At 36.3% G+C, this 11,482-nt stretch overlaps 1 pseudogene; it reads left to right on the top strand.

Moving 5' to 3' along the window:
• The first annotated feature begins 6,755 nt into the window (after nt 1-6,755).
• Nucleotides 6,756-7,649, top strand: LOC147822054 (olfactory receptor 2L5-like; annotated as a pseudogene).
• The last annotated feature ends 3,833 nt before the right edge of the window (nt 7,650-11,482 follow it).

Raw genomic sequence — 11,482 nt, 5'->3', positions numbered from 1 at the left:
ATAACCAAGTCTTTGATTCATTAATTTTTTGTATTGTTCTCTTAGTATCACTTGCATTGATTTCTGATCAGATCTTTATAATTTCCTTCCTTGTATGAGATTGGGGTTTGTTATGCTATTTTTTTAAGAGGTTGAGGTTCTGCATTAGGTTATTTGACTGTGTTCTGTTTTCCTAACTTTGGCATTCACTGCTATTAATTCCCCACATATAACTGCTTTCACTGTGTCCCATAGATTCCTATATGTTGTACTGGCATTATCATTTACTTGTAGAAACTGTCTAATTTCTTTAATTTCCTCTGTCACTCATTGGTTGTTGAGGAGGGTGTTATTCCATTTCCATGTGTTTGTAGGAATTTTTCAATTTTTTATGTTATTGACCTCCAATTTTATTGCACTATGGTCTGATAATATACAAGGGATAAGTTCAATTCTTTTATATTTACTTAGGCATGTCCTATGAGCTAGCATGTGGTCTATTTTGGAGAATGACCCGTGTGCTGCTATAAGAATGTGTATTGTGATTTTGTGGGGTGGAACATTCTGTAAACATCTATTAAGTCCATTTGTTCAATAGCTTGGTTCAGTTCTAGAATTTTGTTGTTAATTTTTTGTCTAGATGATCTATCTATTTGTGATAGTTGGATATTAAGTTCCCCCACTATAATTGTATTAGTGCTTATTTGATTTTTCATGTCCATTAATATTTGTTTTGTATAGTTGGGGGCATTCATATTTGGTGCATATTTATCTAGGATTGTAATCTATTCCTCTTGGATTGTTCCCTTCACAAGGATGTAGTGACCATCTTTGTCTCTCTTAATTAGTTTTGGTTTGAAATCTACTTCATCTGTAAATAAGATTGCTATGCCTGCTTTTTTCTGGGTTACTCACGTGGAGAACTGTTTTCCATCCTTTTACTTTCAGTCTATGAATTTCCTTTTAAGTTAGATGTCTTTCTTGTATACAGCATATTGCTGGATTTCCCTTCTTAATCCATTCTGTCAGTCTATTTCTTTTAATTGGTGAATTGAGGCCATTAATATTGATAGTTATAATTGATAGATATTGACTCATCCTTGTCATGATGTTTTACTGCTGTTGGCTCTTTTATTTTGTATTTCCCCCCTTTTCCCTTTAGTATCTTACCTTGCCTGGTGGCTTCCCTCTGTTGGGTCTCATAGAGTTTTGACCTTCTTTGTCTTATTCTAGGATATTGCTTAGAATTGTTTGCAGTGCTGGTTTTATGTTCATGTAATTTCTCAGGTGTTCCTTGTTGTGGAAGTATTTAATTTCCCCATTGATTTTGAAAGATAATTTTGCCGGATACAACAGTCTAGGTTGGAAGTTTTTTCTTTTAGGGCTTGAAATACTTCACTCCAGGCTCTCCTTGATTTGAGGATTTGTGTTGAGAAGTCTGCTGTAATTCTGATGTGGTTTCCTTTGTATGTGATTTGTTTGTTTTCTCTAATTGCCTGTAGGATTTTGTTCTTCTGTTAGGTTTCTGGGATTTTTGACTATTATATGTCTAGGTGTAGATTTTTTTTCATCATGACTAGCTGTCCTTCTCTATGCCACACTTATTTGTATGTCCAATTCTCTACCTCTGTCTGGGAAGTTTTCTACTATTCTGTGAATATTTTTTTATGTCAATTGTACTTTCTTCTTCTTTTTTTTGTGTGTGTGTACTCCTATCAGTCTTATGTTGTTCTTCTTTGCATCATCTAGCAGCTGCTGGATTGATTTTTATGGTCCCTTACTATATTTAAGAAATCTCTGTTTTCACGGTCCTTCACTGTAATCCTATCTTCTATATCTGATATTCAATCTTCAAATTCCCTTAATCTGTTCTGTATGCTTTCAATGGAGTTTTTTTTTTTTTTTTTTTTTTTTTTTTTTGTACCTGGGATCAAACTCAAGACATTGTGGTTGCAAAGCAGGCAGCGGAACCACTGAGATAAATCCCCAGCCCTCAATGGTATTTTTAATTTCCTGAATATCTGTTTGAATCTGTTTCATGGATTCCATTTCTTTCTTATGTTGAGCAGTCTTGGTCTCCATTTCTTTCTTATGCTTGCATTCAAGGCTTCCAGCATATTTCTGAGGTCATCTATTTTTTTTTATCTGTTTTTGTTCTAGAGCCTCTAATCATGTCTTTCACTCTGCTCACCATCTCTGTAGTTATCTGAGAGATTATTTCTGTTTTGAATTTTTCTAGAGCCTCATTCATCTCTTTTGTTACTTCCTGTGCTATTAGTTCAGGGTGTCCAGGTGGTTGATTATTGGACTTTTCCACCTCATATCCCCCAGACTTAGCCTTTTTTGGGATGGAAGTCACCTTACTGAAATGTCTTCTCATTTTTGTTTTTGGTACTGTCCTTGGTTTAGTTCCTGGGTTAATACATTGAAGTTGCTTATTGTAAGTATCTTTGTTGATGTATTTTGAACCCTTATGAAATGATTGCTTCTCAGAAGTGTCTTCCAGATAGAGCTAGGCTTTAGGTTTTGAGTGTCTAATGGCACTGAGGCTGTCTCTTTTTCATTATACCAGGAAGGACAACTGATTAGATTAATCACAGTACCTTAGCCCAAGTGATACAATTAGCAACACAATAGCATCAAATACCTCTTAGAAAATGACAATTTGTGGTAGTTATTAATCTATCACCTTTATCTGTGTGAATTAAATCAAAACCAAGGAGCAACCCAACACATGTTTATACTGAATAAACTTCAATATGGCAACTTTACCCTTTGGAATAGGGAGTTAGAAGGAGTTGGGGAGGGAGGGATAGGTAGGTAGAAGGATAAGGGAAGGTTAGCAATGAGGCCAGAGGGCACATGTGGGAGAAGTAAAGAGAAGAAAAGAAGAAAGAAGAAATATGAATTAGAGCCAGAATAGGAATACAAAGGGAGATGAAGAAAAATGTGGGGCAGCAAAGGAGCAAGGGAGGGGGAGAGAGAGAGAAAAGAAAAAAGAAAGAAAAGGAAAAGTAAAAAAAAATTAAGAGTAGATGAAGAAGGAAAAATATTAAAAATAAGAGCAAAATATAGTGGTCATTTTGAAAATAACAAATAAAGATTAAAATGAAGGGACTCCTTCAGGGTATGTCTCTTTTGTCACAATAGACAACGTGGTCAGAAGTGTGCAGTTATGTCAATGAGTCTCAGTAAGCCAGTCACAGACCCATGAGATTCAGGCAGATTTCTGCCTGCAAGTCCCAAGTTGAGCTCCCTGTCCCCCTGCAGGCTTGAACTGTGCAAGGTTCTATTGCAAGCTCCAGCTGCCTTTCCCCTGGAGATAGTCCAGGTTTTTATGGGAGGTGGTGATCCTTCTAACTTACCAATTATGGTGGTCTGGTGTGCCTTTATTGCAGAGATTCTCTTCACTTTTCCAGTGGCTTCAGGTATCATTGGAGAGCCTGAGAGACGCCCCCTCTCTCTTGTTCACTTCTGTAGTTCAGGACAATGGCCTTTATGTCCCATTGTGCCTCTATAATGTGCAATGAGGTAGCTTCACAGCCAAGAGGTCAGAGGTAGAGGGGGCTGGCACTGTTGCTCTAGGTGCCCACATGGCTCCATGGGTAGCTGGGGGCATGTCTGGGGGTCCTTACAAGCCCTTGTTCACCAAGTGGATGTAGCCATCTGGGCAGAGCTGGGCTCAGTCCTGGGTACTCTGCTTCCTGCATGTTGCTACCCATGCAGTTCCACAGGCTGTGGCATACTTTCTTTAATAGGAGGTATTCAAATATTCCATTTCCTCCAGAGATTGTTTCATTAATTTGTCTTCCAAGGTACTTCTTATAAGTTGTCAAATAATTTCTGTAATATGCCTTCTATATCCTTTCCAATTCTTTAAAATCTGTGGTAATGTCTTCTAGATCTTGATATTGTAATTTTAAAAAATGTATAATTGATATTGTGTAATAAGAAGGAAAGGTCTAAAGGAGGAGGGGAAGTTGGAGGGGTAGGGGAAAGGAAAGAAGGGAAATGAAAAAATATGAGAAAAGGAAAAAAATGGAAACAAAGTCTTTGCAAATAAGGAAGGGTGGAGCAGGTGAAGGGAGGGCAGGGGATGGGAAAAAACATAAGGACCAAGATACTCATGTAAAGGTACAATATCCCAGTGATGAATGTAACTGTATTTCATACCTAAAACATACCAATAAACTTAATGGGAAAAAAGTTTTTGTTATTTAAATACATATTCATTTATATAAATATGCATGCTTGTGTTTATTAAAAATATTTTCAATCAGCATGCATAACAAAATACCCAATCCATAAATTCCATGCTGCTAGGTGTGCTCTCAGGCAGAACAGAGTCCTGAACAAAGGTCTGCTGCTTCTCAGTGGTGCTACATCCTCACTCTCCTCCTGTTTGAAATTTCCCCCCCTAAATGTCAGCACCTTTGATGTCCATGGTCCACCATTTGAGGGGAATATAAGGGAATAAAAATAAGTGGAAATGTGTAAAGTGGGATTCATATCGGTTACACATAATTATTTTACTGAGCAAAGACTAAAAGAGTAGATAAATAGATAGAAATTTTGCATGAAAAATATTCTTTTACATTATTGAAACAAATACCCGATGCCCAAGGCTGCTTCAGCATCAGGAAGTGTGTTTGAACATTATGCATCCTACAAGATATGGTGCTATGTTTTATGTTTGTCACTGGAGCACAATCACATAGCTGCTGATAGGTGCTCCTGAGGCAAGGTGTCAAATATTAGATCTGATTAGGTATTTGTTTTTCTCTCCCATGCTCCTTTCAGGTTCTGGAGGTAGGAATTTCTGACCTTCTCATGGACACTGTGTCACTGACAGGACTATTCTAGCAACAGGAGACAGAAGTTGCTGCAGGTTTATTTCCTTAGTATTTATAATATCACACTTTCAAATTGCTGAAAATTTAATTCTTATATAAATTCACCAGAATTGCATCAGTCTACTGGTGTTCTCTTTCTAATAACATTTACAACATTGATTTTTCTATTAAATTTTTCTTTGCCAATTTCCACACATGACAGACTAATGGAATGTAAATCATTCTGACCTAGCTCAGCAAACTGTTCTACTTACCTTCAAGTGTACTGGGAATCCACATATAGAATAAGTTTAGCACATTGGAGGGATTTTGGTTATCATATTAAGGTAAACATACTTAGGCCAAATATTACTATGTTATTCATTTCCCTGAGCCCAGTTCTGAGGATGTTCTCCCTCTTCTCCATTTATTACCACTGTACATCTCCAGGGCTCACCCCTTTCCCTAAGCTAAAACTGTGTACCCTTAAATAACATCTCCACTTCTCCACACTCACCACCCACCCTTCCACTATGTGTCTCTTGGACTTTGACCCTGGTGGGTACTGCATAGAAGTGAGTTTAAACAGTAATTTGCCTTTCTGTGCCTGACTTGTTTCGCTTGGTATACTGTCATCAAAGTGTCCATGTTATAGTACATTTAACCATTTGTTCTTGTTGAAATACTGAATGCACTGCATTGGGTATACATACCACAGTTTGCTTATGGATTCATCAGTGGATGAATAATTAAATTGTTTCTCCCTTGTGGGAACTGTGAATTATGGTAACATGAAAATGGCAATGAAAAGAACTCAGATATGCATTCCAATATGGAATTGCTGGATCATGTTCAAAATCTGTCTACATTTTGCAGAATTAGTATAGCATTTTCCATACTGTTGATACCATTCCTTTTTCTCACAAAAATGCACAAATGTTTCCCATTTCTCTGTACTTTTAGCAAAATATAAACTTTTTATTTGGTTCTTTGATGAAAGCTTACCTACTGAAAGTGTAACATGTTTTACTGTGATTGTGATTTCCATTTCCCAAATGATTACTGGTACTCAGCATCATGCAATGTGCCCCATTCCCATCTGGATGACTTCTTTGGAGAAATTCAGAGCACTATAAAAGTTCTCACATGGAGGAAGGAGTTGAAAGAGAAAGATGATGCTCAACACTGAAAATAAAAAGTATTAATTACTATGACTTTATATAAGAGGTGTGTGCCTGAAGAACACATTGTAGCTTTCTGAAGAAATAAACCCTATGATCATAACCAACATAAAGAAAGTTTGACATGGGATTTTTGGTCAAACACTAAAAAGAAGGATGGATATTTCATTGAAATAAGTGTCTAAATGGTAAAATAATAGAATTAAATCTAGAAATGTTTGAGAAAAAATATGCATGAGATATTATAATTTATTAGTGATATAAAAATTTATTAGTGATATAAACCAAACTAAGGTACATTTTTGAATATATTTCCTAGGATAAATTTTGAACATAAATCAGATGTGGATGTGGTATAAATTAGAAGGGGGCAGGGAACAATTTCATACATAGTGAACTGAGAAATATTGTGCTGTAAAATTTGAGGTTTCTTAAAAGACATTTAGGGAATAAATGGTGGTTTCAAAATATAGGAATGTTTTGAAGGAAAATTGCAATTTACTTTTCAAAATTAATTCTTCATTTCAGAAGTGTACAATTCATGAATAAATCATGAGGTACTTATACTAACATTTTTTTCTAAAATTACTAATGATCAATACATACTCATTATGTTTTAAAATGTGTGAAATTTATGAATAAATATAAAAATAATTAACAAAAAGTCAAAAATCTGATTATACTTGGAAATTTTTGAATTTGATAATGATCCCTACATGTTCTTTGTTGCATCTCTCTTAAGGATAAACCATACTAATCCTCCATGGAAAATTGCATTGAGACCTCTACCAACTTCATGCTCCTGGGCCTTCTCCCCCCATGAAAACTTGACCTTTTCTACTTCACTCTCACTGTCCCCACCTTCCTGATGGCCCTGGCTGGCAACCTGTGCATGGTCCGGCTCAGCCTCCTGGACACTCACCTCCACATATGCATGTACTTCCTGTTCAGCCAGTTCTCCCTCGTGGACCTCATTTACATCTGCACCACTGTGCCCAAGATGGCTTCTGGTTTCCCATTTGGAAACAAGTCCACCTCCTTCACTGGGTGAGAGGTGCAGAGTTTCTTCTTCCTAACTTTAGGAGCTTCAGAAGTGCTGATCCTAGTCTCTATGTCCTATGACCATTATGTGGCTATTTGCTTCCCTCTGCACCACCCCATCCACATGAACAGAAGAGTGTGTGTGGTGGTGATCATTGGATCCTGGTCAATGGGTGTTGTCAACTCCTGTGCTCACACAGTATACATTCTCAGTACACAGGACCATCAATCATTTCTTCTGTGATATCCCAGCCATGCTCACTCTGGCCTGTGGGGACACCCAGGTCTATGAGTACACTGTGTTCCTCAGCACCTTCGTCTTTCTCCTGTTCCCATTCATGGTCATCCTGGGTTCCTATGGGAAAGTGCTCCTTTCTGTCTACTGCATGCACTTACAGGAAGGCAATAAGAAGGCCTATTCCACCTACAGCACCTACCTCACTCTGGTGACTTTCTACATTACACTTTTTGCTTACTCTATCTGTGTCCAAAGTCTTTTCTGTCTCCAGCAGAGGACAAAGTGGTGGTTGTGTTCTACACCATCCTCAGCCCAGTGTTCAACCCTCTGATTTACAGCCTGAGGAACAAGGAGGTACTGGGGGCCCGAGGAGAATGACTAAGAGCCTCTACATTCTGAAAATGTAGGTAAATGTTTTCCTCAGTATTGCCACAAGTGGATTTCACATGAACTATATTTTATTTCCAGGTCTCTGGAACCATAGTTAATCTGTAGGACTTAAATCTTTAAGATTTGTTATTTTTATTATGCATTCCAAATTATGTTCCATTTTCTCTTTTTGTTTCTGCCTCATCAACATAATGAACATGTATGGTTTATTAATGTGACAACAATATTTTATGAACATAGATAAATAAAATGGAAAATGTGGAAACCTTTGAAAACATTATGAATATGAGGTATGATGAAAAACTTTCTGGGATGTTTGAATTTTAAAAATATTCATATTATATTATAAACAAATTGTCATGAACCCCACTCTAAATACTCCTCCTCTGCATTCCAGCACACTCATCCCATCATTGCTGACATTTCCTTAAGCAGTTCTGGAAGGCCTCTAATTACTTGGGCTGTTTTAGACACATTTATGTCTTGAATTATGTCTCTTTACCTTTCCTGTTTATTTTGAAGTTGAAGAAGAGCTTAAAGTTACATGGTGCCAGATTTGGTGAAGAAATTGGAAGAAAACATTGTCATGTTTTAGGAGTCTGACTTGCCATTGGATGGCACTAGATAACAGAATTCTATTTTTCATCCTGCCTCAAAAATACAGTCAGTCAAGCAGAGGACTTCCAGAACTGCTTCAGTACTGACAGTATCAATGGAATAAGGGTATTTGAAGCATGGGGGAGGATTTTGATGAGGATTAATGAAAATGTGTAAAGAACTGTACATTATACTGCTACTGTACAGTGTGTATTGTACTGTAATTATGTTTTAAAAATTTAAACATTTGTATTGTGATCATTTATTGTATGAACATGTTAATTGTACAATTTTTATATATTAAGCTCAATAAACTAACCCAGTTGACAAGAGTATCTATAATGATCAGGATAAACAGGAAACTAAAAAATACATATTTATATTAAGCTAGGTACACTGTCCGGTTTCTTAATATTTTACTTCATTTATAATAAGGTACTCTGAAAGCATAAATTTAAGACATATTGCAAATTTGATCTTATTTTCAGACTCTTATTGTAGCTAAGAACACTAAGGAATTTGAAACAATTTCCCTAAATATGCAGAAGTCCTTTTACCACTCAGAAGGAAGTGGGGCTAGTTTGAATTTTCCAGCTGACAGACCTGGGTTTTTACCTCATTATATCCTATAGGAGTTGCACAGCTAAAAGCTCTTCCCAGAGGTCAATAATGATATCTGGAAAATGTTAATTCATTTTCTACTTTTTACTCTGATTAAAAGGTTATTTCTGAGCAAAAGTGAGTATTTCTAGTAAAATTGTCATTATCTAATGACAGATGAAAAAATATAGAAAGTGAGTGGAGGAAGGCTTGCTTATCCAAAGTGGGGCAGTGGCAGTGTCTGGTGTGTCCCTTGTGGGTATGGTGATGTCCCAGACCAGGAAAGCTGCTCCTGAACAGGGGACAGGAACACAAGGAAGAGCATGTAGGGTTTGCCTGTGAGCTGACTAACTCAACCCTGGGATTGCAGAAAGGCAGAAGAGTGGGACTGGTCTCTCTCAATTCTGGTAATATGGAAACAACTTATCACAAGGAATTGTAGGCTAATACTATAATAGTACGGAAAGGCAGGGTTTCTTGTTCTTGAAAATGAGACATCACCTCCTTCATGTGCTGTGCAACTTTGCAGAAGAAAAAAGGAGAAATTGGAGAGTTGCTGCTTCCCACTCTTCTCCAGGAACTTCCTAAGCACTCAATACACTGTGGAGCACATCAATGCTTCCACATCCCTCAAAATGGAGGGACAGCTTGACAGTTTTAGGGTAGCTTCATTCTGGTTAGCTTTCTCTGAAAATAGTTCTAATTTTTTAAATTCTTACCTATTTAAAAATTTTATAGACCCATCTTTCTCAAATTGTAATGTCACTCATTGCCTTCCTCTAAGACTACATTTTCCTTTTCACACTTTAATTCTAGCAAATGATGAAAGTGGAATTAGGGGTCTGTTGATTTAGCTCAGTGGTTCTGCCACCTGTCTCGCAAGTCCAAGGTCTGGAATTTCATCCAGTTACCAAAAAAATGAAACTGGAATTAGGAATTGGATATCAATTACAGTTCTTAACTAAAAAATAATTTCATTTCAATTTAAACAAGAAATTGAATGAAGTCAATGCTTTTTGCTGTTCTTTTTATTTTAATGAAATACAAGTCATTATTAATAAAGAAAATATAAAAGATGTTTAATGAAAAAATAATTTTTTAACAAAAGTTAATAGAGAATAACAATGGTAAATGAACTGTATATCATGATCTTAAAACAATATTTTCATTTGCACATTGCCTAACAACACTATACCTTCATTTTGCATAAATCACTTTAATTACTAACAAAGCATCACAGATTTGTATAATTTGAACAACTTCTTCCTGTTTCACCATATCTATTACTTTATTTGGTACTTAATTACACTTTTAGTTTCGCACACCAGAGAGAAAATGAAATATGTACAACTGTGTGTTTAATTTATTTCACTTAAGGATATGTTCTCAAGGTGCATCCAAGTGCTCAGAAATGTCTCAAGTTCATTGTTCTTTATGACTGAATAATACACCTTTTTATAACATAACCACATCTTTTGTATGAATTTATCATTGATGGACCTTTGGGTTGTTTGCAAGATTTAGCTATTACAAACTATGCAGCTATAAACATGGGTGCACATCTGTTGTTGTGGTTTGTTGCTTTTAATTCTTTGGAGAAGGTACCCAGCAGGGGAACAGTGAAGAAGATAAAATACTTAGGAATCAATTACACAAAGGCAATAAAAGACATTTACATTGAAAATTACAGTACTCTGAAAAAAGAGATCTAAGAGGATATCAGAAAATGGAAAGACACCACTTGTTCCTGGTTAGGGAAAAGCACCATACTGAAAAAAGCCCATGCTGCCAAAATTGTCATTCAGATTTAATGCAATACTTTTTTAAAAATTCTTTTATTGGTACATTTTAGGAATACATCACAATTACATTTCTCATTGGGAATTGTACCTTTACATAATGCATCTTGGTTATTATTTCTTCCCCTTTCCTAACCCTCCCTTCACCCCCTCCACCCTTCCCTATTTAAAAAGACTTTATTTCCATTTTTTCATTTCTCATCATTTTTCCTTTCTCTTACTTCCTTTTCCCTGACCCTCTCACTACCCCTACCCCTTTGGACATTTTCTTCCTATTTTGCAACATTGATTATTCATTCTAATCATTGGTACATTTTAGGAAGACAATATAATGGCATTCGTCATTGGAAATTTGCACCTTTACATAGTCTTTCTTGGTTCTTATTTTTCACCCTTGCCCAGCCCTCCCTTCAACCCCTCCAGTCCTCCAAATTTACAAAGATTTTGTTCTTATTTTTCCATTTTCTCATATTAATCCAATTCCCTTCTATCCTTTCCCCTAACCCTCCCACTTCCTTCCCCTTTGCCCCTTTTCTTCCTATTTCACATTACCTATTATACATTTCGTCCTTATTTAGACATTCAGTTTCTCACACCAGAGAAACTATTTGGTATTTATACATGTATGTCCTATTTATTTCACTCAAGTGTATTGCCTCAATGTGCATCCACTTAGCAATAAATGTCTCTAATTTCTTATTTTTTATGTCTGAGTAGTACACCATTTTATTTTTAAAAACCCCACATTTCCTGTATCCAGTCTCCAGTTGATGGTCATTTGGGCTGTTTCCAAGTTTTGGCTATCACAAACTGTGCTGCTATGAA

Source organism: Heterocephalus glaber, unplaced genomic scaffold, assembly GCF_053883595.1.
Source record: "Heterocephalus glaber isolate CG9 unplaced genomic scaffold, H.glaber_assembly_v1.0 deba00001673, whole genome shotgun sequence".
NCBI lineage: Eukaryota > Metazoa > Chordata > Mammalia > Rodentia > Bathyergidae > Heterocephalus > Heterocephalus glaber.
This window is presented reverse-complemented; position numbering and strand designations above follow the sequence as displayed.